This window comes from Gopherus evgoodei, chromosome 12 (genome assembly GCF_007399415.2).
Source record: "Gopherus evgoodei ecotype Sinaloan lineage chromosome 12, rGopEvg1_v1.p, whole genome shotgun sequence".
In the NCBI taxonomy this organism is placed as follows: Eukaryota; Metazoa; Chordata; order Testudines; family Testudinidae; genus Gopherus; species Gopherus evgoodei.
In genome coordinates, this window is record NC_044333.1 from 39,636,716 (window position 1) to 39,663,169 (window position 26,454).

Below are 26,454 nucleotides of genomic sequence, written 5' to 3' on the forward strand. Positions count from 1 at the left end.
GCCCGCCCCCCCGAGCAGAGCTCTTCATTACTCGGCCCAGGAATCGAGGCCTCGTTGCAGCACAAGGCCTGCGCTGTCAGGCCAGCATGAACCCAGATCATCTCCTCCTGGGGGACCGTCCCCGGTCCCCCACAGCTCAAGGCACTGACACGCTGCCAGCCACTACCACCCTTGCCCAAGGAAGAGGGGGCCCACAGGCAGACAGGCTCTGACCTCAACCCATCTCTGGCTGCTCGCCCACTCCATACAAGGGCACCAGCACTGCCCCCGAAAGGGGGAATTCACTGCCAAACGCTCCCTGGAAAGCAGGGGCGTTCCCAACACCCACCAGCATGGGGTTTCACGGCATGGGATTTGCTAAACTTCGGGTCTTCAGATTCATAATATGGGAAGTTTTTGAAGTAGACTAGAAGCAGCCTGTCAAAAAAACATCCAGCAAAGACCTGGGTAGGGAATGTGCACCACTGCCCTCTACTGGACAGATTCAGAACTGTTCAGCTGTGTGTCATACCCCCCGTACTGGTTACAGAACTTCTCCCCTTAGCTGAAGCACTAAGGCCGGTGTGTCTGGAGCTGCAGAGGCAGAGTTCCAGCAGCACCATCACCCTGACGTGCAGCATGGGGAGGAATGAAGCTCCCAGGCAGCCACATGGCTAATATGATATTCAGCAGTTACACGGCATTTTACACATTTTAACAAAGGCCAACTCTTCCCAAGAGGAAAAGTAGCATCAGGGCTGGGAGTAGACCCCAATAGCTCCTGGGTCCCAGCTCAGTGGTCTGGCCACTAGACCATGCCCAACCCCCAGCGCACCTGACACTGCATTTCAAGGTGCAGGAGAAGAGAGAAGCAGCAGGGGCCTCACACAGCCACTCCTACGGAGAGCTCCAGCGCCGCCCCAGTCAGGACACCTCTTCCAGCGCGGGGCTGGAGGGTGGCTTTGTCCTTTTAAGTCCCTGCCCCTACTGGGTTTCCAAGTCTGGTTCCTCACACCGTTTAGTTTGTTCCACAACACGAATTTCTGAGGGACCCCACCTCACACACCCCGTTCCCAGCCTTGCCATGATTTCCATGCTCCCTGCTCCCCAGGATCATAAGCCACTCGCTACTGCCTTAGCGTGAGGGACCCCTCTCTGTGCCTGCCAGCCAGCCAGGGCTCAGCTCCCTGACCTGCCCAGCCACGGGCAACACAAGCCCTCACCTCTCAGCCCCCGCTGTCCCCCATACAGGCTAGCGATAGTCACCCGCCGACTCTGAGCATCCCCCTGCAGTGTCCAGCCCCGAGCTGCTGGAGGCTCTCAGAATCCCCAGGCCTGCCAGTCCCAAAGGCCTGCTAGTTCGCCTTAGCACACAGCTCCGCTTAGCATGCAGCGTTGAGGCCTGTTTCTAGAGACAGCCGGGACAAAGGCACTGAGAGCCATATGGGAACAAGCAGAACTGCTGGGAGCAAAGCGTTACAGATCAAATACAATCGGACCAAATCTACTAGAGCCCAGACCCAGCTAAGGAAGCGCCCTCTTGTCCACTAAGGTTCTGCTCCCCACATAGCCCTTCTCACAGTGTTTTTCCACCAGCGTGGCCGAGACCCTTCTTCTATGGCAACACATGCCCCCCTTGACGAAGGATAATTGGGGGCTCATCTGCACCCCAGACAAAGTGTCAAAAGTTCACAGCCCTGCTTCCTATGCAGGATCAGCCCTGCCAGGTTTAGGTTTTCCTGCAGTCCCCACAATCTATTGGTTAGCATGTTGCTCAGCCTGTGACTGGGCGTCCATTTGCACGTGAGCAGCCAGAGACAGAGAAGTGTCCGGTCTCCCTGCCTGCCAGGAGGATGGGGATCACCTGGTGACCTGCCTCCGCTCACAGACCTATTTGGAATATCCACATAACTCCTCACAGCTTATCCCTACGTACACCTCGCAGGGATTACGGGGACCAGCGTGATGCAGGCTCTCATTAGAGACCTTACACGGCATTCTTTGGATCCCAGACCCAGGGGACCCCCCAAGCCTGCTGCTCTACAAACTCAGCGACAAGAGCGTGAGACTGTTGGAGTGGGAGAGAGGTCAGAATGAGTCGTTATCTGAGCAGGAGCTGGGGCACGGCGGGGAAATCTGGAAAGAGAAGAGCCACTTCCTTTGCCCATAACTCTGTAGCTGGGGGAGAATTTCAGTGGCATTGGAGCCCCTGTCCTGAAACAGGACATCACTGATAGCACCAGTGCTGCTGAACGCTGGCCCTCGCTCGGGAGCTGGGGGACATCCCACCTGCCCAGGGCAGCATCAGGGCCTGAGCCCCAGTCCAGCTTCCATGTCACTGGCCAAGAGTCAGCGTTTTTGTGATCCAGTTCCCAGGGGTTTCGTATCTCCCCAAAAATGTAGCCCCTCCTGCCTCTGTCACTTCACACCAGAAGCTTAACCTGTGCAAAGAGCTGGGTAGGAGGACTCTCAAAGGGAAACAGATCCCTGTGCAGGTTTTTCCACTTGCCGTCCCATATGGCTTTCCACCCCGGGAAGGCTCAGCCTCTGGGACCTGCTGCCCTCCTCCCATTGCTGGGGCTTTGGCCTTCACGAACCTTTGCAGAGACAGCAACTCCCCCTCCCCACCCCCGCTCACTTACACACAGACTGTGCTGGGCCTCCCCACACTCTGGACAATGCCAGGACAGGTCATGGCGGAGGGATTCTCAGGTGGCCAACAGGGTCCAGGCTGCACAGGGAGCAGGGACAATGCTCTGATGAAGAGCATCCCATTTGACCAGTAGATCCCAGACCGTCCCAACGACCCCAGTATGGAATCAGCCAGTATGTTCTCGGAGGAGGCGCACACCATACAGGGGCAGGATAAATCTCCATTCACAACCACCCAGCACTCCCTCACCATGGCTGGCAGCCACTGCCCTCTGGATTTAAAACAAAAATCCTCTCAAGAAAGCGAGAGCACAAGCATGCGAGCCAGAGCTTCGTACTGGGGAGATTGTCCCCTGAGAAATTGTTCCAGGCCAGACTCCCTTCCCCCATACCAGGCTCAGGCTGCCAGGATTTCCCCTTTTTACCAGAAAATGCACAGGCTAGTAATTGCTCTGTGGGTCCAGCCAAACAAAAAAAAAACAATAAAAAAATCAATGTCATCCAATGCTGGAGAGGAAGGGGCGGAGGGCAGTGTATTTTGGTGCCAACCAAGACCTTTTTATGTGACTGTTTATTCGAAAACCTCCCCCTCCCATTTCCACAATGCATCTCACACACAAACCCACCCACCCACCCCCTTCAGATCAGGGCAACGTTTGCTACAGAAACGCCACAAGAAGCCCGCTGTGTCACTAAGGGTCCCATCATCTCCCCTCTCCAACGAGCTCGCACTGCAGCCCACCCGGGGAATGCGCCAGAACCAGCATTCCCTGCAAAGCCGGATCTGACAGGCATGCTTCACCCGGCAGCCAGGAACACACCTTTCCTTCTGCTTTGACACCCAGACAAGTCACAGGCAGCACGGCTGGCCCAGACCTCCGGGGGGATCTGCCCCATCCTACACCGTCTCTTCCAGACTCCCAGCAGGGCCAGGGCACTGAGCTCATCCTGTGCCCAGGGTTGAATTATGTCAGCTATAAGCACTCCAGAGCAGGGACAGTCTTTCTGTGCTGTTTATACAGCGCCGAGAGCGGCGCTGCCCCGGCCTGCGGCTGGGGGTGCTTCCACATTAGAGAATCATAGACACACAGGGGTGGAAAAGGTCACCCGGCCCAACTCCCCCATGCTGGGAGCCTAGCCCCCTGCTTAGCCTCTTCCGCCTGAGGCCCTGCCCCCACTGTGCCCCCCCTCCCATTCTCACGCATCAGGGTCAGAGAAGCCCCAAGGCCACCATCACAACTGGAGGAGCCCCAGCTGGCTCGACCGAGCCACCCCCGACCCACTCACTGGAGGAGACCCAAGCCCCATCACAGCCTGGCCCTGGGGCCACGGCGGGGAGCATTAGCCGAGGTTCGGGGAGGCTTGGCCTAGAAGACCATCCCCGACTAGGGTTGCCAACTCTCCTGGAATTAAAGATTAATCTTAATTAAAGATTATGTCTATGATGAAACCTCCAGGAATACGTCCAACCAAAACTGGAAACCCTACGCCAGACAAGTGTTTGTCCCACCTGTTGGGGATTCCACAACGTGCCTGGGAAGCCTATTCCAGTAGGCCACTACCCTCACGGTTCAAAACTTTTTCCTAATATCAAACCTAAATCCCCCTCGCTGCAGCTTACGCCCATCACTCCTTGTGCTACCTGCAGTGGGTGCGGAGAATAGTTGGTCACTGTCCTATTTATAACAGCCCTTAATATATCTGAAGGCTTCTCAGATCCCCGCTCAGCCTCCTTTTCTCTAGACTAAACATGCCGAATTCTTCCAGCCTGTGCTCATAGGCCAGGTTTTCCGATGGCTTTTCTTGCTCTCCTCTGAACTCTGTCCAGTTCATTCCCATCTTTCTCAGAGCTGAACATGGCGCTCCGGCGGAGGGCTCCCCAGTGCCGAGTACAACAGAGCCATCACCTCCCATGTCTCATGCATCCGCTGCACCCGCTCCCAGGGTGGAGGGCGTAGACCAGTGCTGAGCACTGTATGGCACCTTGATGGAGCACCCCAAAGGCAAGACACTGGGAGACATGCCATTGCACATGGGCCCTCTGGGCTCCACAGCAGGGGAACACCCAAAGGAACCTGCCCTTTGCCATTAGGCCTCCAGGCGGCGGGCGCTCTTTGCCCCAGACATTGGCACGGAGCTGGCACAGTTTGCAGAGTGGCCGCAGCGTCCATGATCAAGGACCAGGATGGGTGTCTAGGTGAGGGACCTTGTGTATCCCAATTATCAGTGTTTGTTTTGGCACATTCAGAACACAAGCAGTTTAAACAATGGCTTCCCTCTGAGCTCCCCAGAGTGTGGGATGCTTTACGGGCAGTGGCTCTCAAACTTTTATACCGGTGACCCCTTTCACACAGCCAGCCTCTGAGTGCGACCCCCGCCCCTCCTTATAAATTAAAAACACTTTTTATATATTTAACACCATTATAAATGCTGGAGGCAAGAGGGGTTTGGGGTGGAGGCTGACAGCTTGTGACCCCCCATGTAATAACCTCATGACGCCGAGGGCTCCCGACCCCCCCGTTTGAGAACCCCTGCTTTACAGCCACTCAACCCGCTCTGAGACGCACAGGGACACAGGAGGTGGGACACCTTTGAGGCCACAGCGACACCAATCTGCTCTCAGCGGCTGCTCCAGGGAAGCTCCTGCAGAGATTCGTTCACACCAGAACATGGTCTCCAAGCCCACCAAACTAGGGGAACATTCAGATCTGGGTCCAAGCTGGGTCACTCTAGCCTTGTCCTGCTCTTCCCCATTCCATCAGGGCATCCCAAACATTCACCCTCGCCATGCACGCGTAGGAGGCTCAGGCCCATCCTCCTGCCTGTACATGAGGGCACAGAGAGGCTAAGCCACTTGCCCAAAGCTGTATGCAAGTCAGCAGCGGCGTCCAGGCCAGGAGACAGATCGCCTGACTCCCCATCCTGTGCTTTAAACACAAGATCAGCTTTCCTCTTTGCTGGAGTTTATTTTTAGGCAAATTACAGCTTGTTTTAAGGAGTGAAACCATCTGACCGGTCTGGAGCTTGGAGGGATTTAGATCAAACAACGGACACTGTGCTTCCAGCCAGCCTAGCGCTGGAAACCCCACGTCTGCAACAGCAAAAGTGCTGGAGATGCTGCAGTCCATACTGGGGGTTACAAAAACGGAAGCTCACAGGGATACACAGAGGAAGTCTGTCTACTTCAGGTGTAACTCACCAGGCTAGATGGGATCTGATCACAAACCGGGTTGCTGGGCAACACCACACACAAGCCGCAATCAAATGCGGACACCCACATGAGCAATAGGTCGACGGGAACCACTTGCCAGCACAGAATGAGACTAGTCGCAAAGCCGCAGGTGCCCCGGTTAGCGCCGCTGCTGTCAGCATTCGTTTGTCCCCCAAGTTTCTAACCCTCATCCCCATTTTCCTACTGGAACAACAGGCCGGGCTGGGATGGTTGCCCATAACATGCAGCAGGCTGAGCCCCTCCCCCAACAATAAAAGTAAAGGGTACTTGCACAGTGTTGCCAGACCCGATAAGATCGGGAGCTGGCGATATGTTGTTTTTCTTAAAGCCCCAGTACCTGAGTCATGTGATTACAGGAGAATCTCTGCTTTTTAATTCACTTTCTAATCTGCGGGGAAGAACTGGCCATGTGGTCCCTAGAGGCCAGAAGGCAAATATATATAAAAGGTCCAAATGTTGACTTTGGTTTTAAAATCTCATGATCTTCAAGCCGATCTCCTGAGCTAATGAAACCCGGAGGGGCCAATAAGCAAGGTGTGTCATGCTGACACAGAGCGCCAGGGCCTCTTTTCTCCAGGGGAGGGACGGAGAAGGCCCTAGCTGTCAATGGCAATTTGGAAACAAGGGAACAGGCCCCAAGTAGGGCAGGCCATCCCCAGCTGGGAAGTAGGGCAGCGTAAATATGCTCCATACGACGGTGCTGGCTGGTGCCGGGCAGTGTGTGTGGCGCACTCCGACTCAGACAGGAAGGGGGCACGGTCCTTCCTGTGTTTACCAGTAAGTTTCTGTGGGATCTCGCTCCCTGCGGATAGGAAACCGTGCAGGCGCAGAAAAGCTGTGTAGCCGGACACTGCAGGAAGAAGCCTGACCCCAGCCGCTGCCTAGTCACACTCCCACCAGGAGCTCAAATGCACCCAGGCAGAAAGCCCAGAACTGGGATGCCAAGGATATAAAATTACTGCATCAGCCAAGGGCCTCTCCGTGCTGCCCAGCACACACACCCCAGAGTTAACACACAGTCCAGAGCCCATGGAACTGCCAGCCCAGCAAATCAATCTCCCTCGAGCGCCACCAATTTGCAGGTTGATGCTGCACCCAGAGTGCTTGGTGTGGGGCACAAGGTGGGGTTGCGCCCACCGCCACAGAGAATCAGAATGCAGAGAGCTGGGGTGGCTCACTGGCTGCTCCCTATTTCAGAAGTAAGGAGGTACCTGTGATACTGCCAGCCCCTGGTCCTGCTAAATGCATCTGACTGAGGTACTGATGGAGAGGGACACATGGCAAAAGGCAAAAGCCCTGCGGAGCGTTTCAGAGATCAAAGCCAGATCAGCTGCTTTCTCAGGGATCTTAATGGGGGCAAGAGGGCATCAATATTAGCTTGGCACTGGCACAGCCTGGGGAGCAAGAGAACAAGTGCCCCCTCATCCTGCAACACAGAATGGTGGGGGGACGGGGACAACCACCACCTCTTGCCCCTAGGCTCCATGGCCCACTCAATCCTCCATCGCTGCTGAGGAACCTGCCCCACCAGACCCCCTTCAGCAACCCCTACTGGCAGGAGACAAGGGCAGCCCGGGGGACCAGAGCCCAGTTTGAAATAGAGCATGTGGGAAGGCAAAACAGCCCAAGCTCTCCAGGGAAAGGAAAGCACCAGCAGGAGCCATCATCCACCTGGGGGACAAGTAAAGCCCAGCAATTTCTCCTGTGCAAAGGAACCATGGGCTGCACCACGCAGGCAAGGATCACCCCCCGCCCTTCCCTCTCGCCTCCTCCTCCCCAGCAGCTCCATGCACAGCATTCAGGGCAACCCCCACCCCCAGAGACATCACAGCTTACAAGAAAGGAGCAGCCTGCAGCAACCCTAAGATGCCAGTCACTGAGGATGGGGAGCAGAGGCAGTTCTGCCTTCTCCTTATTTTAGCACAACAGAAGGGGGGAGAAGGAGGGTGTCTGCTGGATTCTGGTTCTCTCACACACACTGTGAGGGGGTGACACTCCAAGAGGCCCCGGAGAAAATAGAGGTTCAACAGAACACGTAGGGCAGCAGTGTCATTGCAGGGCCTTAGCCCTGCCCCCAAAGGCACAATGCAATGGTACCTTCCAGACAGCGACTGCTTAATGACCCTAGAGAATCCCAGGTCTCCCAGTACATACCCCCACCCAGAAAGGCAGATCCCGCACTGCCCCAGCGAGGCACTGTCCCAGTCCAAGCTCCCGCGAGGGAACCCCACCCACGCCAGCCGGGCTGAACACGGCCCGTTCCGGCAAGGATCAGACTAAGCCCAGGGGAGAGACAGGCTGGGGCACACAGGGCTCAAGACTGAGATGCCCCCTCAGCGTGCTGCCCTCTTCCCAGCCTCCCTTCCTAGCACATGGCACGGGGACCTGCCCTTTAGCAATGGTGCTGCTCTCTCTCCGCGCAGCCACCGCCCCGCGTTTTGCTTCCCCACAGGAAACCAGCGCTAGAGAGGGTTTGATTGCAAGTGTCCCAGGGCAGCCGAGGCTGGAAAGCTGGAGCCAAAAGCTTGCAAGTCACATGGCCCCCAAAGGGGTCTGGCCCCAGAGCACAGTGTCCACGAGCCACAGGGCCCACCCTAGAGCACAGGTCTGGCCTCCTCTGCGTGCACCCTGGCTGCTTCCCAGTTTGGCCAGGACGGGCAGGTGCTGCCCGCTGCGGCCTGGAGGTGACAGGTGTGGGTGATGGGGCAAGCACCGATCATGGGCATCCCCGACACTGGCTGCGGCACATCCCCCAGTGCTGCCCCGGGAGGGGAGCAGGCCAGCCAGTGACCTCTGCTTGAGTGACTTGCGCTCGCCGGCTTCACAAGTGCCTATGGTTGCTAACTACAAAATTTACAGACTGCATGATCTCATGGAGCAAATATGCCTCTTCCGGTGCCAGCAACAATGAGGCAGAGAGAGCCCTTTCCTGACAGCGAGACACCCCGCTGGAGCTGCTGCAGCTGAGTCAGGAGGGCAGCCCTGTTTTCACCCCCTCTTCCCCAGGAGGCTCAGGGCCGCTCCCGGCTTCCTTGGCAGGGACCTTGGCCCCTTGAGCCCAGGAGCATTAGAGCTGCTAAATTAAATCGCCAAGCAGTTAACCCCTTCAGCACCAAGATCTACCACACCCCAGATCCAGCTGTGACTGCGCCTGAGGAAATTCTGTGCCAAAACATTAAAAATTCCGTGCACATTTTAAAATTCTGCAAATTTTATTTGTCAAATAAATATGGAGACTCCAGCATGGCACTGGGGAGCACTGGCTGCACAGAGGTGGGAGATCATTGTGCAGCTCCCCCCCAGAACACGGATTCAGCAGTGAGGCTGCACCCAACCCTGGCACAGTGCAAGGACCGGGCCTGCCCCAGAATCACCCCAAGGTCCTGCCCGTCCATGACAGGTGCACCAGATGTGGGAAGACAGGCTCAGCAATGCAGGAGCAGCTCTGTGTGGGGTAATCTGGGTGCAGGCGGCTCAGTGGGGGATCTGGGTGCAGGGGGATCTGGATGCACAGGGGCTTGTTGGGGGGTTCTGGCGCAGAGCCAAAGGCTGGTTCTGTCCTCAAGGGCTGGGCGAAAGCACCAGCCAAGCTGCAGGCTCTGGAGCTCCTCGCCTGTTCCAGCCCAAGCCTGGGCGCTCGGCGGAGTCCCACGGCTTTCGGCAACTACCTGAACTAAGTCCAGCGAGCCCCATCGGCGGCTGCTTCACCCCTCGGCCCACTTCTTCAGGGCAGACTCAGCCCTCCCCTCCGCAACCAGCCCTAGAACTGGCAGGGAAGCAGCTGCCATCCAAGAGAGAGAACCAAGCTGCAGAGCAAGCAGGGGGTGCAGAGCTGCAGGGACAGCAGGCAACGGAGATGACTCGGAGCAAGGGCAGGTTAAACCCTGGCGCCAGGGTGGGGAAATGGAACTGGGCAGCCGCATTCATCCCGTTAGCACGAGTTCCACTTCGATCCATCCCAAGGAGGCGCTCGCAAGCTGCCGCTGCTGCAGGGACGGCGGGAGCCTATGACAGAGCTTGACAACTATTGAACTGAGCTGGCAACCCACTGCACAGGGCAGGACGGGGTGCTGCAGCCTCGCTTTGCGTTTACACCAGCGACCTAGGCTCAGCGACCCCTCCAGGACCATTCAGACGTGGTAAATCCATCACGGCGAGCAGAGCTGGCCAGATGCGCACCCTCTGACCCCACCACCGCAAAGGCTGATAGACAGCCAGGCCGTACACGGCCCCAGCGATGCTCAGACGTGGAGGCCCAGTAGCGCCCTGCAGGCCCCCACAGGGATCCAGCCGCAAGAGAACAGGCGCTGCGGAGCAGCAGGACTGGGCGTTTGATCCCAAGCTTTGCACTGTCCTCTGCTTGGCTGGGAATGCTGCAGGCGGCAGCGGGGAAGATCCACGCCCAGGGCTCTCTCCTGCTCTCTGCCAGTCAGCCGCAAGGTGCCATGAACTCTCCGTGAGCAAGCAGCACATTCCAGGGCCCCGGATTGCTCCCGGACTATTTACCCCCATTCCACAGCATTTCACACACATGCCTGGGCAGACACAGCCCTTCAGGCTCATGCCATAGACTGCACCTTGCCTCTTCTGCCAGGCACATTCCGTCACGTCCCCCATCCCTAGAGCGCACAACGGGGGCAAACTGTCTCCACTGGGACACCCCTGCCACCACCAAGCCGGTTTGCTGCAGCGTGAGCAGAGCTACTGCAATTCCCACGCCACACCACCCCACTGCAGGAAGGTTAAACCCGCGTCGCTGTGCGCTAGCGGGAAAACATAGTCCCTACCCAAAGGCGCTGTGGCCACACGGGGGCTTTTAGCAAGCTAACCTCTCTGGAGTAGCTACTGCAGTATGTGTCCAAGTGCAGAGAAGTCCTAAGGGCCACACTCTAGCTCGCCTCCTGCAGGCACTCCAGGGGAGTGTAAGAGACAAGAGCCTTCCCAGCTCCCCTTAGGTCCCTACACATGGGCAGCCCTGGTTCTGCCCAAGCACATGGCGCCGGAGAGTCTAGAGTGGCTGGGACCCCAGAGAGGCCCTGGCCTCACCCAGAGCTGAGCTGGCACAGTAAGGAGTGCACACTGCACCTATTCCAGGGGGTGGCGGTCACCCCTGCTGGCTATGTGCCAGGCACACCTTCAGAAGCTGCTGCCAGTACGCTGGGCTGTCCGAGCCATTCAGCACAGCCCTGGCCGGTGCCCGGCTTCTCCCAGCCAAGGGCAAGTCGCCCATGCAGGCAGCCTCTGGCCACGTTTAACCTGAGGCGTGCAGCATACCAGTCCTTGGGCACAGGGGAGGAAGGGGCTGGGAGCCAGGACACCTGGGTTCTATTCCCAGACCTCTCACTGATGAGTGAGGGGAACCCAGTCCTGCTCTAGCTCCCGAGCAGAGGGGGATGAGCAAAGCGTCTTTGGCCTGCACAGGCAGTGTGCACTGGACAGGAAAGGCCCTGCCCTTTAGGGTTAAGCTGTAGCTGCACACCCGAGAGCAAGGGCACTTTACGGGGGGTGGCATTCAGAGGAGACGGGGTTATTCGGATGCATTAGAAAGCAATTTCGAACCCAAAGGAATTCCGTCACTTTAGTCAACTGTGGATGCTCTGCGCAGGCCAGAGGTATGAGACCTTGGTGGGGCAGAAGCCCAAGCCTGTAGCCCAGCGTTCCCTGGAGCGGCGCCGTGTTCAAACCGACAGGAATGGGGAGAGCCCTGCCCCTGCCCACGAGACCAGGCAGAGAGGAAGTAGCAGCAACAGCAGGGCCCGCTGGCACAGATTGCACCGGTGACATCCGGCAGGCCTCATGCACCCAGTCTTTTGGGGCTAATGGAACGAAGCCACAGGCTTATCTCAGTCTCAGCTCCCTCATCACATGCTCATGCCAGGAAGAGGAAAGCTTTGGTGCAGAGCATAGAGGCATTCAGGAAATCTGCTCAACCTCCCGGCCCCACCTCCAGTAAACCCAAGAGGATCAGAAAACCTATTGGGGGAGCAGGGGAGAGAAATCCACACTCAGCTTCTACCTCCCAGACGGTGCCTTGCCACTCAGCACAGACCCAGTGGTGCTGCCCCAGATTGAGCATTAGAAGCAGCAGCACAGGGATTTGGTCCCAGAGTTTTCACATGCCTGCAATTTAACACAGTCATGTGCTATCACCGGGGCTGGGCGGGGACAGAAGGATTCTGCAGACATTGTCAAAAACATATTTGAGAACCGGCTGAGCAAGTCATGGAGCCTGAAAGCCTCCTGTTCCTCAGAAAAGGCACTAAAGAAAAATAAGGCACCGCACGATTTCCTGTTTGCTGCCACTCGCTGGCTCCAGATCCAGCCTGCTCCAGTTTACAAGGAGGAGGATGGAGGTTTGCTCGATAAGTGCTGGGATCTGAGAGTCAAGCTCAGCTCTTTCTGCTCCTCTCCACAGCAGCGATACAGAGTGACGCCCGGGCAGCTGCAGGTTCTGAATTCCTGGTGATCTCCAGCAGGGCTGCACAGGAGTCCCCAGAAGCAGGGTCTGGCCTGGCTCTCAGAGCCTCACTCACTTCTGACTCTCGCATTCTCCAGAGGTCAGAACTCAGCTCTCCCAACCCCCAGCAGAGCCGTTTCTCCAGGGCCAACAGGAGTGAAAACCTGCCTGTCCCAGCCGAGCTGCGAGCACGCACACAGCAGCGAGAAGGGGCTATTTTTACATACTAACTTTGACCATGGCTGCAGTTTAAGATGGACAGTGGCCAACACAAAACATATGGAGCAGTGGTTGGAGGAGAGCAGCGCCAGCGAGCTGGAGAAGGACACAGCCTGGGTTCTGCAGGCGCTGGCAGCTTCGGGGAGGAAGGAGCTGTTTGCCCCATTGCAGCTGGTTTGGCGAAGGGCGGAGATGCTGCGCTGTGCATTGTTGCTAGCACAGGTGGCAGTGGAGTCTCAGGCCAATGGAATGCACCAAACTGGATTGCTGCTCGCAAGGGAGAGTCCCCATTACCCAACCACTCCCCGGTCGGCTGTTCCAGTCCTTTGATTTATGCCTTTTCCTCACCGAGCAGCCGCCCTCCCACCACTCACAAGCCAGCTGTGGGGATGAAGAGGAAGCCATTGAGCTGGTTAGACTGGTAACAGCCACGTTAACCTACTGGAGTTTAGAGTTATGTGTGATTAAGAGAGTGTTGGAAAAATGAGAACAGGCTTTAAGCAAGAGCCAGAAGAATCACAGAACCCACTGCCTTCCCCTGCCCCTCCTAGCCAGCTGGCCTACAAGCAGGCCAAAGATCCAGTGTCTGAAGCAAGGCAAACCTGCCACTTGTGAGTACTTAAGGGGCCGGCCCAGCCCAAGAGATGTTGGATTGGCCAAGATGGGAAGATCTTGACCCAGAATGAAGAAGATCCTCACTCCAACTAGGGATCTGGGACAAAAATCTGTCTGGGTAGTGGTCCTGCTCTGAGCAGGGGTTGGACTAGATACCTCCTGAGGTCCCTTCCAACCCTGACATTCTATGATTGAACTCACATCTTCATCTTCTACGAATGATTGAACTAAAGCCTCCAGAATGGGCTGGTTACCAATCACAAGGGTCCATCCCCACAACACTGCTGGAGGTAGGCAGGAAAAGCCCAGGTTGCGGTCAGATCCCTGGCCCCTTGCAAGGTGGCAAGGCAGGTGGCGAGCAGTGTGCGAGAGGGGTCGGGCATCACCCCTGAACTTGTAACCGGAGCAAATCGGCACTGGAGTCAGAGATGGGGAAGATGGGATGTTACTTTATGGCCACGTCCTCAGTGCTGTGGATTATTAGGTAAATGGGGAATGTTCTCATCGAGCTGATTTTAAATTACGCCAGCAGGGCAGCACCGGAAGCTCCCTCTGGTATGGTGCCAGTTTAGCCAGATCTACAGAAGTACTTTACTTAGGCTCCTATTTCCATTGATTTCACCCTTTTCACCTCTTTGTTAGGCTCGCAAATATCCTTCAGCCTTTCTGGCTCCTGGCATGGCTACAAAGGGCAGGGCCTGACTTTTTCCAGTTCACTCTTCTCAGCAAGCTCAGAGGTGCCAATGGTCATTAGTTATTTTCCCTCTTGGTATTTCTGACTCATTCACTAGAGCCAATCTAGCCAGAAGGTGCAAATGCACGGAAGGTTTCTGCTGAAGAGCATGAGGGGCTGCCAGCCTTCAAGATTTATATGTATAAAGAAAACCTGAAAAGCTTTTCCCCGGCTGGGGTATAGCCCGTGTATTTTTAAAGTTACAAATCTCAGGCCTTGCCTTCAAAGAGCCCTTGAGCAGCCGTGGGGGGGTGCATAGTGGGATCGGACATCACGAAAGACTTAGATCCGACATGTGTGATCTTAAAAAGTTGATTGTTGTGAACATCTGTGAAACACTTGGGAGAAAAATCTCTCTTGGTCGACCCCTTCTAGTTACCATCTCTGGAAAAGCAGATGCCTCGTCCTCTCGTCCTCCAGCACGAACAAGGAAGAGACAAGACGAAATGCAGGATTGCTACACTTTTAAAGGTTACAAAACCACCACCACCAAACAGAGTTTTCCACGTACATATAATCACACACAAGACCCTGTGCAGCTCCTCCCTCAATCCTGCATCTTAACGCAAACCAAGCCCTCAGTAAATAAGTACATTGTCCAGGTGACATTTCAAAGCAATCACTCCACATTCCAGCCCTGCCCCTTCTAGCTCAGCGGTGGCCAAGGAATACCCGGGCCAAGCTCACTGCACAGGCACAAGGAGAGTGGTTCTCCACGGGAAGGTGCCTTTGTAGAAGGGGTGATTCTCTGCTCCTCCACATCCGGCTGCTTCTGCCATGTGCTCTGGCCCTGCGGAGTCAGACCCTCCTCAGAGCTGATGGCCGACAGGCCAGAGGAATTTGGCACAAAGCTCATTTCATGTGCAAACATGCTGCTGTGTTAACTGGTACCAAAGGACAATGTCTAGGATTCCTGGACCCTCCCCTCTCACAGCTCACTCTTGGAGCCATTCCAGGTACCACAAAGATTACAATTGCCACAGCATTGATTTAGGACTCAGAGTGAGCGCCAAGATGGGGCAATAGCCAAGAGGACAGTGAGAACACTCTCCATTAGGAACATAGGGCTTGCCAGGCTGGATCAGACCATAGGTTCATCTAGTCTCATTCCCTGTCTCTACCAGTAGCTAATACCAGGTGTTTCACAGGAGGTGCAAGAGCCTTTGGGCTGCAGTTATGGAATGTCCACCCCTCGGGAACTTTCTTCCTGACCCCCATCATTTAGTGGCTAGCTTATGTCCTGAAGCATGAGGGTTTATTCCCCCTCTCTTTTAAAAAAAAAAAATTCTATCCCATCCAATGTAATCGCACAGGCTCTGATTATCCTTATAAAGGCTAATCCTCTTTCAAGTCTACCTGGTCTACCTGCTTCGCTCTGGCCTCAACAAGTCCTCGGGTCACTGGTTAATCAGGCCTGGCGTAAAAGGGGCATTTCACTTTATCAGCTTTAGACCTGCTGCTTGCACAGACTGTCTCCCAGCGCTTAAGAAAGGGTAAAGAGAAGCTTCCAATCTGCTCGCTCTGTGCCAGTCATGACTGCGACCACCTCTGTACTGGCATTTCCTATTAGTCTCCTCTCCAAACTCAACAGCAATAGTCGTTTCTGATTTCTCATTCCGAGCCCTCTCCCGAGGCCTCAGACCAGGATGTATAAGACAGTCTAGAGAGTCTATTAAAAATGTTGAGTTAATAAGTCTCTGATCCAACCCTCCCCTGTGTTTTTGTACAGACCAGAGGAACTCTGTGGGGAAGGAACCTGACAGATTCACCTCCTTGGCCTGTGGCTGGCAGGGCCTTGTCCTTGGGGCGGCGGGGGGGGGGGCAGTAAAGAGGTGCTATCCAAGCCCCTCAGTTGAAGCCACTGGAGTTTGCTGAGAGGGCCCTCTTTCTTGCCAGGGGTCCCTCGCCCACCTCGCTGGTCTCAGCTAACCTGCCCAGATCCCTCAGTCTCACCCCCTACACATACAGCTCCAGAGCGTGGGTGAGGGGGCAGCTATGCCTAGCCAGCGGGACTTGCCAGAGCCAGGAAGGTGCAGGGGAGAGGAGAGAAGCAGCAATTTTTTTGCAGGGGCTAAAAAGTTTGCTGAACTTGAATCCCACCTCCTCCTCCCTCACCAGGGCTCTGAGCCGGTTGCTTTCTGGGCAGACAGCTGCTCCCGCTGAGCCATGTTCATCTTCCAGATTTGGCCAAAGTGCTGGGTTTACGGACTTTCCCAAAGAGATGGGTTGGTTAATTTTATGCCTCTCCGGAGTACGCTGCTTCCCCCCATCCCCTCCAGCACAGGGCTACTTGGGAAACAGTGAACTGACGTGTCCGTGAAATCCTTCCCAATGCGCTGACGTAGGCAGACGACCACCCCGGAGCCAGCACCTTTCAGAAAGCGGCTGCAGAGCCACTTCCCTTGCACAAACACCATCCATCAGTGTAGGACGGCCGGCCGGCAGGCTTCTGGCACAGAGCAGCTCGCCTCTGCCCCCAGCACAGAGCCTGGGGAACCAACAGCAGCCTTGATCATCTCAGAGCATCTGTCACCATTGGGGTCACCCAGGGACTCTCCCAGCTTGTAGCACCAGAAGAAGCAGGGCAGCCACGGAGGGACTTTTTACACTCCCAAAGGGGTTTATGCCGCAGCTGCATGGCTGGGGCATTGGATGGCTGCTGGGGGAACAGCACCTCCTGTCAAATCAGACCCCAGAGGTCCTCCCGCCAGAGGCTGAATTGGCCTGACCCTGCTTAGCTTACAGAGGAGACCGTCCCAGCTGGGGTCGGGTTGGCTGCATGGCAAAAACTATCGAGGGATTCACAGCGCAAGTGGCTCTGACCCAGGCTGTGGTGGATCCTCCCCTCACACCTCAGAGATGCTCAGTGTTTCAACAGGGCTAGAATGGCCCTGGGCCAGTAAAGGCAGTGCCTGCTGGCACAAGTCTGGGGCCAGGGTTACAGACTCCCAACAAGGGCAGCAGTTTGGTGAGCCGGGCCCCTAGAGATGGGGGAAATGGGGGGCCCTTCCCTGGAGCAGCTCTAAGAACTGGGGACAAAGCACTTGGGGCAAGGGTGGAAGAATCGGTCACAGTGCAGGAGTTAGCAGAGGGTTAATGCGTTACTCAGAGCTGGAGCTGCCAGCCCCAGGAGTTTGTTTCTTTCAAATACTTTTCTGTGAGGAGAGAATAAATCACGGCTCAGCTCGGACTCTGCTGGGTTGTTTAAATGCTGACCTTTAACCCAGCCTTGAAATCTTCCCTGATGAATCTGTGCTGCACATTAGGGTTAGCAGCAGCCCTGCCCATGAGGCTGGGAAGCAAAATCAGAAGAGCTCACTGCAAGGAACTTGCCCAGGGCTACAGGCTGGTGGCAAAGGAAATGAAACCTCATCGTCTCCTTCGCTCAGCCGCTTCGCACCCAGTGCAATTGCACGACAGGATTTCCTAGCTGTATTAGGGGAGAGTTAGAGGCCCCAACCGAGACCAGGGCCCCCCCATCAAGCCGGGCACAGCACAGACCCCAATCGAGCCTAGGGCCCCCCATCGAGCTGGGCACAGCACAGACCCCAATCGAGCACAGGGCTCCCCACGGAGCCGGGCACAGCACAGAGCGCCATCGAGCCCAGGGCCCCCCATCGAGCCGGGCACAGCCAAGAGCACCATCGAGCCCAGGGCCCCCATCGAGCCAGGGACAGCATAGACCCCAATCGAGCCCAGGGCCCCCCATCGAGCCAGGGACAGCACAGACCCCAATCGAGCCCAGGGCCCCCCATCGAGCCAGGGACAGCACAGACCCCAAATCTACTTCTAATCAAACTGAATACAGATAAGATTCTCACCAGTTCCAGAATGCTCCCTTTTACAGGCTAATCTCCTTCTAGCCTGGGTCCAGCAATCACTCACACCCCCTGTAGTTACTGTTTTTTGTTTCAGTTTCCTTTAAGTATCCTGGGGTGGTGGAGAGGATCCTTCTTTAGCCTCTGGATTGAGCACTTAATTTGCACATTCCTTTCCCAAGAAGTGACCAAATGGGCTACTTAGAAATCAAGCAATTATACAGCCAATGTTCATAACTCCGAACACACAAATGGTGCCTGCATACAACTAGGATGAACATAACCAGTAGATCATAACCTTACCATGTAGCAAAACCCTATTCCAGTTATATCAGACATACATTTATGAGCACCCCTTATGGGGTGCACTGTCACAGCCTGCCCCTGAACTTACTGCCAGAGACTTGGGCACTGTCCATGGCGGAGACAGTACCTGGAAAATTTCTGTTTGTCTTTGGTCACACTCCTTTTCAGTGCCCTGAAACCATGTGATGTCATTCCTAGGGGTTCTAGCCCGTTTTGGGGTTCCTGGTCCCCGGAGGCCTGAAAACAGGCTGGGGTGTAGTATTGCTAACAGAATGCAGACAGCAATATCTGTTAAAATGGAGGTGTCTTGGCATTTAGCCACCAATGCCATGAGGCGGTGTGCCTCAGTTTCCCCTTCTACACAGCAGCATGGGCCTGTTATGCTTTTGCTGCTTTTTACAGGTATGGACCGAAAAGTAACTGTAGCAAAACCCTATTCCAGTTATATCAGACATACATTTATGAGCACCCCCACCCCATAAAGCCTTATGGGGTACACTGTCACAGCCCCTCATTATGCAGGGACTGCACACTGGCTGACCAGGCTGCAAGCAAGAGTCAAAGCCAGTGGCTCTCTAGCTTTGCCATTCTATGGCCCAGCCACTGCACTATCCTCTAGCTCTCAGAACAGTAATTGGCTCCCTAAAGATACCAGACTGTGGATCTCCGAGTGGTACTGGGTCCCAGAGGGGCAGTGCATAGGCCCATGTACCCACCACATACAGTCCATCTATGGTGGGAGACTTGGGACTTTCTGTGGGATGAACTGGGTCTGTCTATAGCTTGGCCTTCTCGGGGAAGGGAACTGGAACCCGACACATCCATGGCTTGGTGCCATGCTCACCGTGGGCACCGGCCCACTAGAGAACTGGAGTCTCACTTTACTTCTGAGCAGATGCACATCAGTTGGGCAACCAGCAGCAGCTGGGAGTCTGCAAGTCTGCGCCCGAGCCTGGGAAGCAGCAGGAAAGGGTGCCTTGGAGGGCTGGGCAGGTCTGTTTAGGATCCCACTGCTCATCCTATGTAGTGCAGGGGCTAGCCAGGTGTCACAGAGTCACCAGGCGATGCTCTGGAACTGCTCCCCACAAAGCCAGGCAGGACTTTGGGGAGCCTCCTCTCCCTTGGAGCAGACTTGTTCAGGGCAAGAAGCTCACACGGCTTCACCTCCTGGGTCTCTCCGTGGAGCATTCAGCATCCTCTGCCCCTCCGTGCGCTTCCCACAGTGAGCCCGCCCAGGCAGGGTCCTGGGGAAGCCACAGGGTCCTGCACCCCCACTTTGCAGTCAGACGTGACTCTCAGCCAGCCAGTAAAACAGAGGTTTATTCGATGACAGGAACAGGATCTAAAACAGAGCTTGTAGGTACAGAGAACCGGACCCCTCGGCCGGGTCCATTCTGGGGGGCAGTGAACCAGATCCCTCACATCTGCACTTCACTCCTCGACCCCAGCCAGACCCAGACTAACAACCCCTCCCAGCCCCTCCTCTCTGCTCAGCTCCTTTCCTGGGCCAGGAGGTCACCTGATCTCTTTGTGTCCAACACCTTCAGCTGGCACCTTTGCAGGGGAGGGGTCCAGGCCATCAGTTGCTAGGAGACAGAGGGTCAGGCATTTAGGTGCACTGGCCCTTGCTCTGCCAGATACTTAAGAACTGCCATGGGGACACTGAGGCACCAACACAGTATTCAGAGCAAACATTAAGAACATTCCCAGTTCGTCACACCAGGGTATCCTATGAATTGTCCACAGGAGACATTTTGCCGCCCCAAGCACGCAGCAGGCCGCAGGGGGGCGCTCTGCCGGTGGCCAGAAGCGTGGCAGACGGCTCCAGTGGACCAGCGGACCCTCCGCAGGTACGCCTACGGGAGGTCCACCAGAGCTGCCTGCCGCCCGCCCGGCGACTGGCAGAGCGCCCCCCGCGGCCTGCCACCCCAATCACGCGCTTGGTGTGCTGGGGCCTGGAGCTGCCCCGATTGTCCACTTCCTTCGCCAGAGGAGTAAGCCATGGCTGGTAGGTCATCACCCCCAGCTGGTACAGAGAACAGAGAGGCGCACACTCTCATCTTGGGCACTTCAGGAGACAAACGATTCACGCTGCTCAGAGAGAAAAACGGCCTAGATTTCGAGAGAACGGACGAGCTTTCTCCTAATGCCCTTCTGTGCACAAGAGGGTAGGCCCAGGAAACAGGCTTCTGCTGGCACGGTGAGCCAGGTGAAGGGCCCAGACGCTTGCCGGTGTCAGGTTTACAGCCTGGAACATGATCAGTAAGCTCCGCAGAGCTTGCCAGAGGGAAGAAGTCAGTTAACAGCTCTGCACAAAGGAAGAGGCCGTTCATCTCTCAGCGTGCTGTGCATGACCCCAGCATGACTAACAGCAGCTCTCGAGAGACTATGGCTGGCGTGACTCACGCCTGAGGAAGAGCTGCCCGGGCTGCCTGGCGAGCGGCGATTGGTAAGCAGGCCGCAGGTTAGCCACCCCTTCAGTGACAAGGAGAGAGAAGAGGGTTTTCCCTGGTTTTTCAGGGGACAGATTCCCCCCCCCCCCGAGCACCGACTGAGCATCGCTTTGCTCTCCGAGTTGTGCCCCTGGTCACAGCGACACGCGGGGAGGAGAGCGATGCTCAGGGTGAGAAGGGAAGCAGCATCCAGCCCACTGCCCTGACATAAACAGCCTTGGAAGCCTGCGCACCTGGCTGCCCTGTATTTACCAGCCTGCTGTGTGCCTGCTTTGGGGCAACCCGGCAGAGGGGCTGGTCTCACAAGGTCCTCACTGCCCCTCACGCTTGGGAGGAGCTCCCCATCCGTGTCTCCAAAGCTCCCTCCTCCTCTTCCTCCTTCAAAGCTGCCAGAAAAACATGGCCATGGCTCGGCTGCTGGGGTGCTGAGAGCACAGCCTGTCATGCTGACCAGCACCATTTCCTTGTGCTCCCCCATGGGTCCACCTGGCTCCAGCTGTTGTCTCATCTGTATATTGTCAGCTCTTTGGGGCGGGGCAGTTGTTTTGTCCAGTCTCTGTACAGCGCCTAACACACTGGGGCCTGGCCCACGGCTAGGGCTCACAGGCAACACGATACTACAAATAATAAATATGAAGATCAAGGAACTATCAATATCATCTACTGAAACACCAAGGGGGGCAAGGGAAGGGAGCCAGGTATTCTCAAAGGGATGGGTCCCCTTTCTCCGGAGTGCACCCCGACGACAACAACTGACCGAGTCCTTCCAGGGTTACCCAAGGGGGTACGAGACTCTCTAGGTCCCCTTCAGGAGGGAACTTGGAGTGATTTTCTCCGCCTGCACTACAGAGGGCTTATGCTCCAGCACAGTGGGAGTGCAGACATGTTCTGCCACATGGCAGATTGCAGCATCAAGTCTGGAACAGCACAGGGCATGCATGAGAACAAAGTCCTCCCTTCCCACAGTCTAGTCTTTCCACTTCACCCCACAGCACTGGCATACGGATGAATTATCCCAGGCACATCCAGGGAGTGGGAAAGGGCTCTGAGCTAGCATTCGTTTCAGGTAGCCGGATAAAGTCATGAATACAGAGAGGTTCTCCAGCGATGTTGCACAAATAGTGCTGAAGACATGCCTAGGAAAGCTTCGCTTTGCTTGACTGGACACGTCCTCTGCAGGGAAGACGACAGGTTCCAAAAAGAAAAATCCAGGGCGAACTTTAAAACGGGCAGAAAGTGATGAGGTGAAGAGAGGAAGAAACCCAAATATGTCCTCCCCGACTGTGACAGAAAAATCAATGATTGGGAAGCCAAAGTGGCCAGCCAGCCGACTTAGCAACCCAGAGTAACAGCTGGTGCAGAAAATTTTAAAGCAAGACATATTGGCCAATGACAGGAGAGGATATTGCACAAGCAGAGAAAGAAGGAGTTAGACAATTTTTAAAAAAAGGATGACAATGACAATTTTTGCTTTTCTCCGGTTCCAGAAAAGTCTGCAAGTCAAGAACTGGAGTTTAAGAGACATTTTCAGTTCTGTGGAAGAGCTTCCTAACTTGGTCACCTTCAATACCCAGGACAACAAAGCCCCATGACCCTGGAAAGCAAATATCACCAGTAAAATCACTACTATACCCTGATGGCAAAGCGGTGCGATCTATGGACTTAGGGGCCCCAGATCACCACATCGGTGCTTTGGGGAGCTGTGCCGCCAGCGTCCCCTGGCCTTTCTGGGGGAATCAATCACATTTCTGTGGAGCAGGTGCTCAATTCCGCTAGTTTTATTTGGAAGGACTAATCTCTCCATTGAACCCCTTCCCACCCAGTGGGATCTCATGGGTGTAGCCAGGAAGTTGGTAGAGAAACCCACCTCAAGGGCAGAAATCCTGAACTACTGACCCAAGCAGGACAGGTTCTTGGAACGGATGGCAGGCGCATTCCCTAGAGCAGGAATTTCAGCAGGAAGCTGAAGATAGTCAAGGAACAGCATGTGCCCCATCTCTCCTTTCACTGTTGCCATCTCCATAGCGACATACAGGAATTTACTCTTGCCAGGGTATGAGGTGTTTGCTAAGCGATGGCCGCAGGGGACCCAACTGGTTTGGCTCATCAGCCTCCGAGTAAATCCACAGCCACACTTGATTCATTCAGCCTCCACATTAGAAACAGCGCTGCATTCTGAGTAACGGTGCAGGTCCCACGCCCACCCAGCCCTCGGACCAGGGCACGTAAAGGGAAGCTACCCCAAGCTCACATTCCCCCAGGTAAGCCCCAGGATGAAACCCAGCTCCGGCTCACAAACTACTGGCTGTAGCAGCTAGTGCTGGAAGAAAGGGAGGTTCTGAAGCAAACACTGGGGACAGAATGTTGCGTGAAAGCCCCAGGTCACGGCCCAGGGTAGCTGGTCGTGCATTAGCTACAGGGGCTAGGAGCTACTTCCTAGTCAGTGGCTAGTACCTCCACCAAGCTGTGCTGCTCTGGGACCCAGGCTCTCTGGCTGGGTCACTAACAGACAGGAAGGGATCTGGCAGAATAGGGACAAGCCACCTGCTGGTTTGAGACAGGTGGTTTCTTAATGCAACATTAAGCAGCTTCCAGGCCTCTTGGCCCAAGTCCATTCAAGTAGCCAGCGAGCCTCAGAGCCCCTGGAAAAGCAGCCGGTTCTCTGCCGGGAAGGCTGCTCAGTGCTACGCTCGCACACAGCCACTGTGGTATCGCACACACGGAGCACAGCCTATTGAACCTAGAGCGCCCCCCTCGTGGGATCGGTCTGAACCGAACGCCGCCTTTGGCAGCTGGGAATCTCCGCAGTGGCTGTTTCACTGGAAATAGCAACTGAAGAGGTTTCAGGAGCACTTCATGCTAAGTAAGCGGCCTCATTAATTGCTGCTGCACTCCCGGGGACCCGCTGGCGTTCTGCAGTAATTAACACTGCGCTATTTAATCCATGGCATGCAGCACTATTTGTACATGCCCACAATGGGGGGTAGCGACGGAGGGCGCCACAGCCCCTGTTAAGAGGACAGGAACAAGGGATATAGCCAAGGGACGACCCGTTAATGGGATGCTTTGAGCATTTAACCCTCCAATGTCCCCCTCACAGCCACAGATGAGCGAGATTATCCAGTAAACTGCTCCTACAATCCCCATTAGAGTCATTCCCCGGCTCCTCTGTTCCTCGCCCGAGTGCCCCATTTAGAGCATCCCCGATTCCCACAGCTGAGCCACAGCCCCTGGCAGGAGGGCAGCCAAGTTGAGTGAGATGGATGCAGACAGTGGGCAGCTGCCCGGGTTCTCCCACAGCATGGCAGTGACATGAAGCCGCCCCCCAGCTCCCCAGCTGGGATGGCAGGGGGGCAGTTCCCGACAGCTAGAAGGTGCAGGCAAACGTCCCCACAATGTTACTTCACCCCCAGGCCTCGCATTCATCCCAAACAAGCCACAGAGATTCATCGAGCCAGACCTGCGGCCCAAGGTTGAGGCTGAGACGCGTGTGACCACAGGCTGCAGAGGCGTTGCTCTTCTTGCACTTGGGGGGTCATTTTCACACCATGGAAGACAGGACAGATGTGTGTCTCCACACCTTACACAGTGAACTCAACGATGAGATCACATCACGGCAATCTCAGGGCCCACGAGAATGGGCAGCTGTGACTCAAACAGCTGGAAGACAGCGTGCTGTCTCTAGCAGACACCAGCCCTGGTGGGGAAGGGGGGTGGCACATTAATTAGAGCTGGGGACTGGGAGACAGGACTCCGGGGCTCTATTTCCGGTTCTGCCACTGCCGCATCGTGAGACCTTGGGCAAGTCACTTAACCCTTCCGTGCCTCCATTATCCCATTTCACAGAAGGGGACGCGACCTATCGGGAGGTTACGAGAACATCTTAAGACATTTCTAAAGCATCTATTACCCTCCACCCCCAGCTACCATGACGATAAGAGGATGTAAAGTGCTTGGAGATCCTCGGGGAAAAGGAGTTTGCCCTTCTCAAAGTGCTATTCCTTTGGGCATTCCAGGTCTCCTTAGTATTCTAGCTCCAGGGCTTCCCTTCCCCGTGCTAGTGGTACCAGGCTTAGGAACCCTTTGGCTCTGGCACCAGAGAAGACTCTCTAAGCCCACTGCTCCCCCCCCCCCCCGAGTAAATCACAGGGAAATCAATCCTGACTGCATTTCTGTCCCACCTGAGCTGCCTGCCCCACCACGCCCTCCAGCTGCCCCGGGGTGCGCACACCCATGCTGCCTTGCACTTGGTGCTCAGGTGAAAAACCCACTTGCCCACTAATTCAGAGGCCAGACAGACTGCTCTGTGCTGCCGTATCGAACACGGTCCCGGCCAGCCAGATTCCTAGCAAATCAGTCAAAATTTCCTGTTACTGGAAGAGGCGATCAGAAATGCCATTTCACCCACTACATCCTGTTTCTATGCAAAATGAATTCAACTCCTAACTGCGCTATGAGATGCAGACATCTGCTAATGATCCCTGGGGCCTCTGCTGGCAGAGAAGCTGCAGTCGGGGTCACCAAACTCCGAGGGGGTGGCCATTTGGATCCAGGCATCCCAAGCAGGCTGTTTGGGGAGAGGTTAGGCAGCGCCATGGAAATCATAACAGCCAGATTGCTTTTCGGAAGGGGCAGCTCCCACCACAGGGCACTACTGTGGCAGCATTTGGATCCAGGCATCCCAAGCAGGCTGTCTGGGGAGAGGTTAGGCAGCGCCATGGAAATCATAACAGCCAGATTGCTTTTTGGAAGGAGCAGCTCCCATCACAGGGCACTATTGTGGCAGCGCCATGGATCTGGATGCCACCTTTGAGTGAAGGGCGGGGGTTGCAGAGGGATCCAGGCACTAGAGGAGCAGCCCAGCTCTCTGGTAGGGGCACAAGGTATGCCCCACAAGGGAGCCAGCTTCTTTGCTCTGCTATAAATAGATCTTAATGGGGAGGTGGCAGAAAGACGCCGCCCGGCCCTGCCAAGCAGAGCTGCAGGGCTCTATTACTGGCTGCCGCTTCCACCAGGCAGGACCATACACCACAAACCCAGCAGGGCCACTGGGCTGGGAGGGGCAGACGGCTCAGGCCAGGTTTCACTTCCCAGCGGAGGAGCCGGACTCCGCTGCTCTCGTCCCCACAGGAAGCCTGTGCCCACCCTCGGCTCAGCAGTGGCACAAAGGGGATATCTAGGCACCAGGAGCCAGTGTGACAGGCAGGTTCCGGGCACAGACACACACCCAGAAGGAGGGCAGGCCACTGGTGCTCTCAGACAGCAGGGAAGGGGGAGCTTGGCTATTCCAGATGGATACGTGGCCCTGGCTCCATCCTGTACCACCAGCCCTTCTGGTTAGGGTGGGAACCTGCCCCTGTAGCAATGGGGAGGGAGCGCCAGTTGCATGGCAGGGTACAGGAGAGAACTGTGTGCAACGCACCGTCTGGCGCTCAGGACTGGCAGGTGCAGCAGCCCCTAGGAATCACTTGCACTTCCACAGCCCGTCACCCAAGGATCCCAAAGCTGTCTGCAGACATTAAGGGTCACAACCCCACTATCAGCAGTTCCTAAGTCCTGTGCTCCCATCACTAGGCCACACAGCCCCATGCATTCAGCAGGGTTGGGGAGGGCGCTGGAGCATGCCCCAGCCCTCAACTCATTGGGATGTGGAGCCAGGCTGTGTGGACATTGTGCCAGCCGAAAGCTGCTGAAGGGGACAGAGAAATCTGTGTCCCGATGGCCTGGCCAGTGTGTGTCCAAGACACCTTTAGGCTGCAGCCCCAGCAGAATCAAGTAAAACAGTGTGAGAAGAGACTCTGCTTTAGCCCCAAAGATGGCAGGCATTCCCACAGCCAGAGCCTGCACGGCTCCATCCCCAGCCTCCAGCACCACCCCTGGCTTGCCAGCCCGCTCCAGAGCCGACCGACAGCTCCAGGGGCTCGCTCAGACCAGCCACCCTGATTTCTCATCCCCTGGCTGCTCTGCTGTGCCCTGGTGGTCTCCCTCTC

General features: G+C 55.9%; 1 protein-coding gene across 5 annotated transcripts in view; it reads right to left on the reverse strand.

Moving 5' to 3' along the window:
* Positions 1-26,454, reverse strand: part of PIEZO1 (piezo type mechanosensitive ion channel component 1) — a 106,620-nt gene that overhangs the window by 67,884 nt on the left and 12,282 nt on the right. The window lies entirely within an intron of this gene.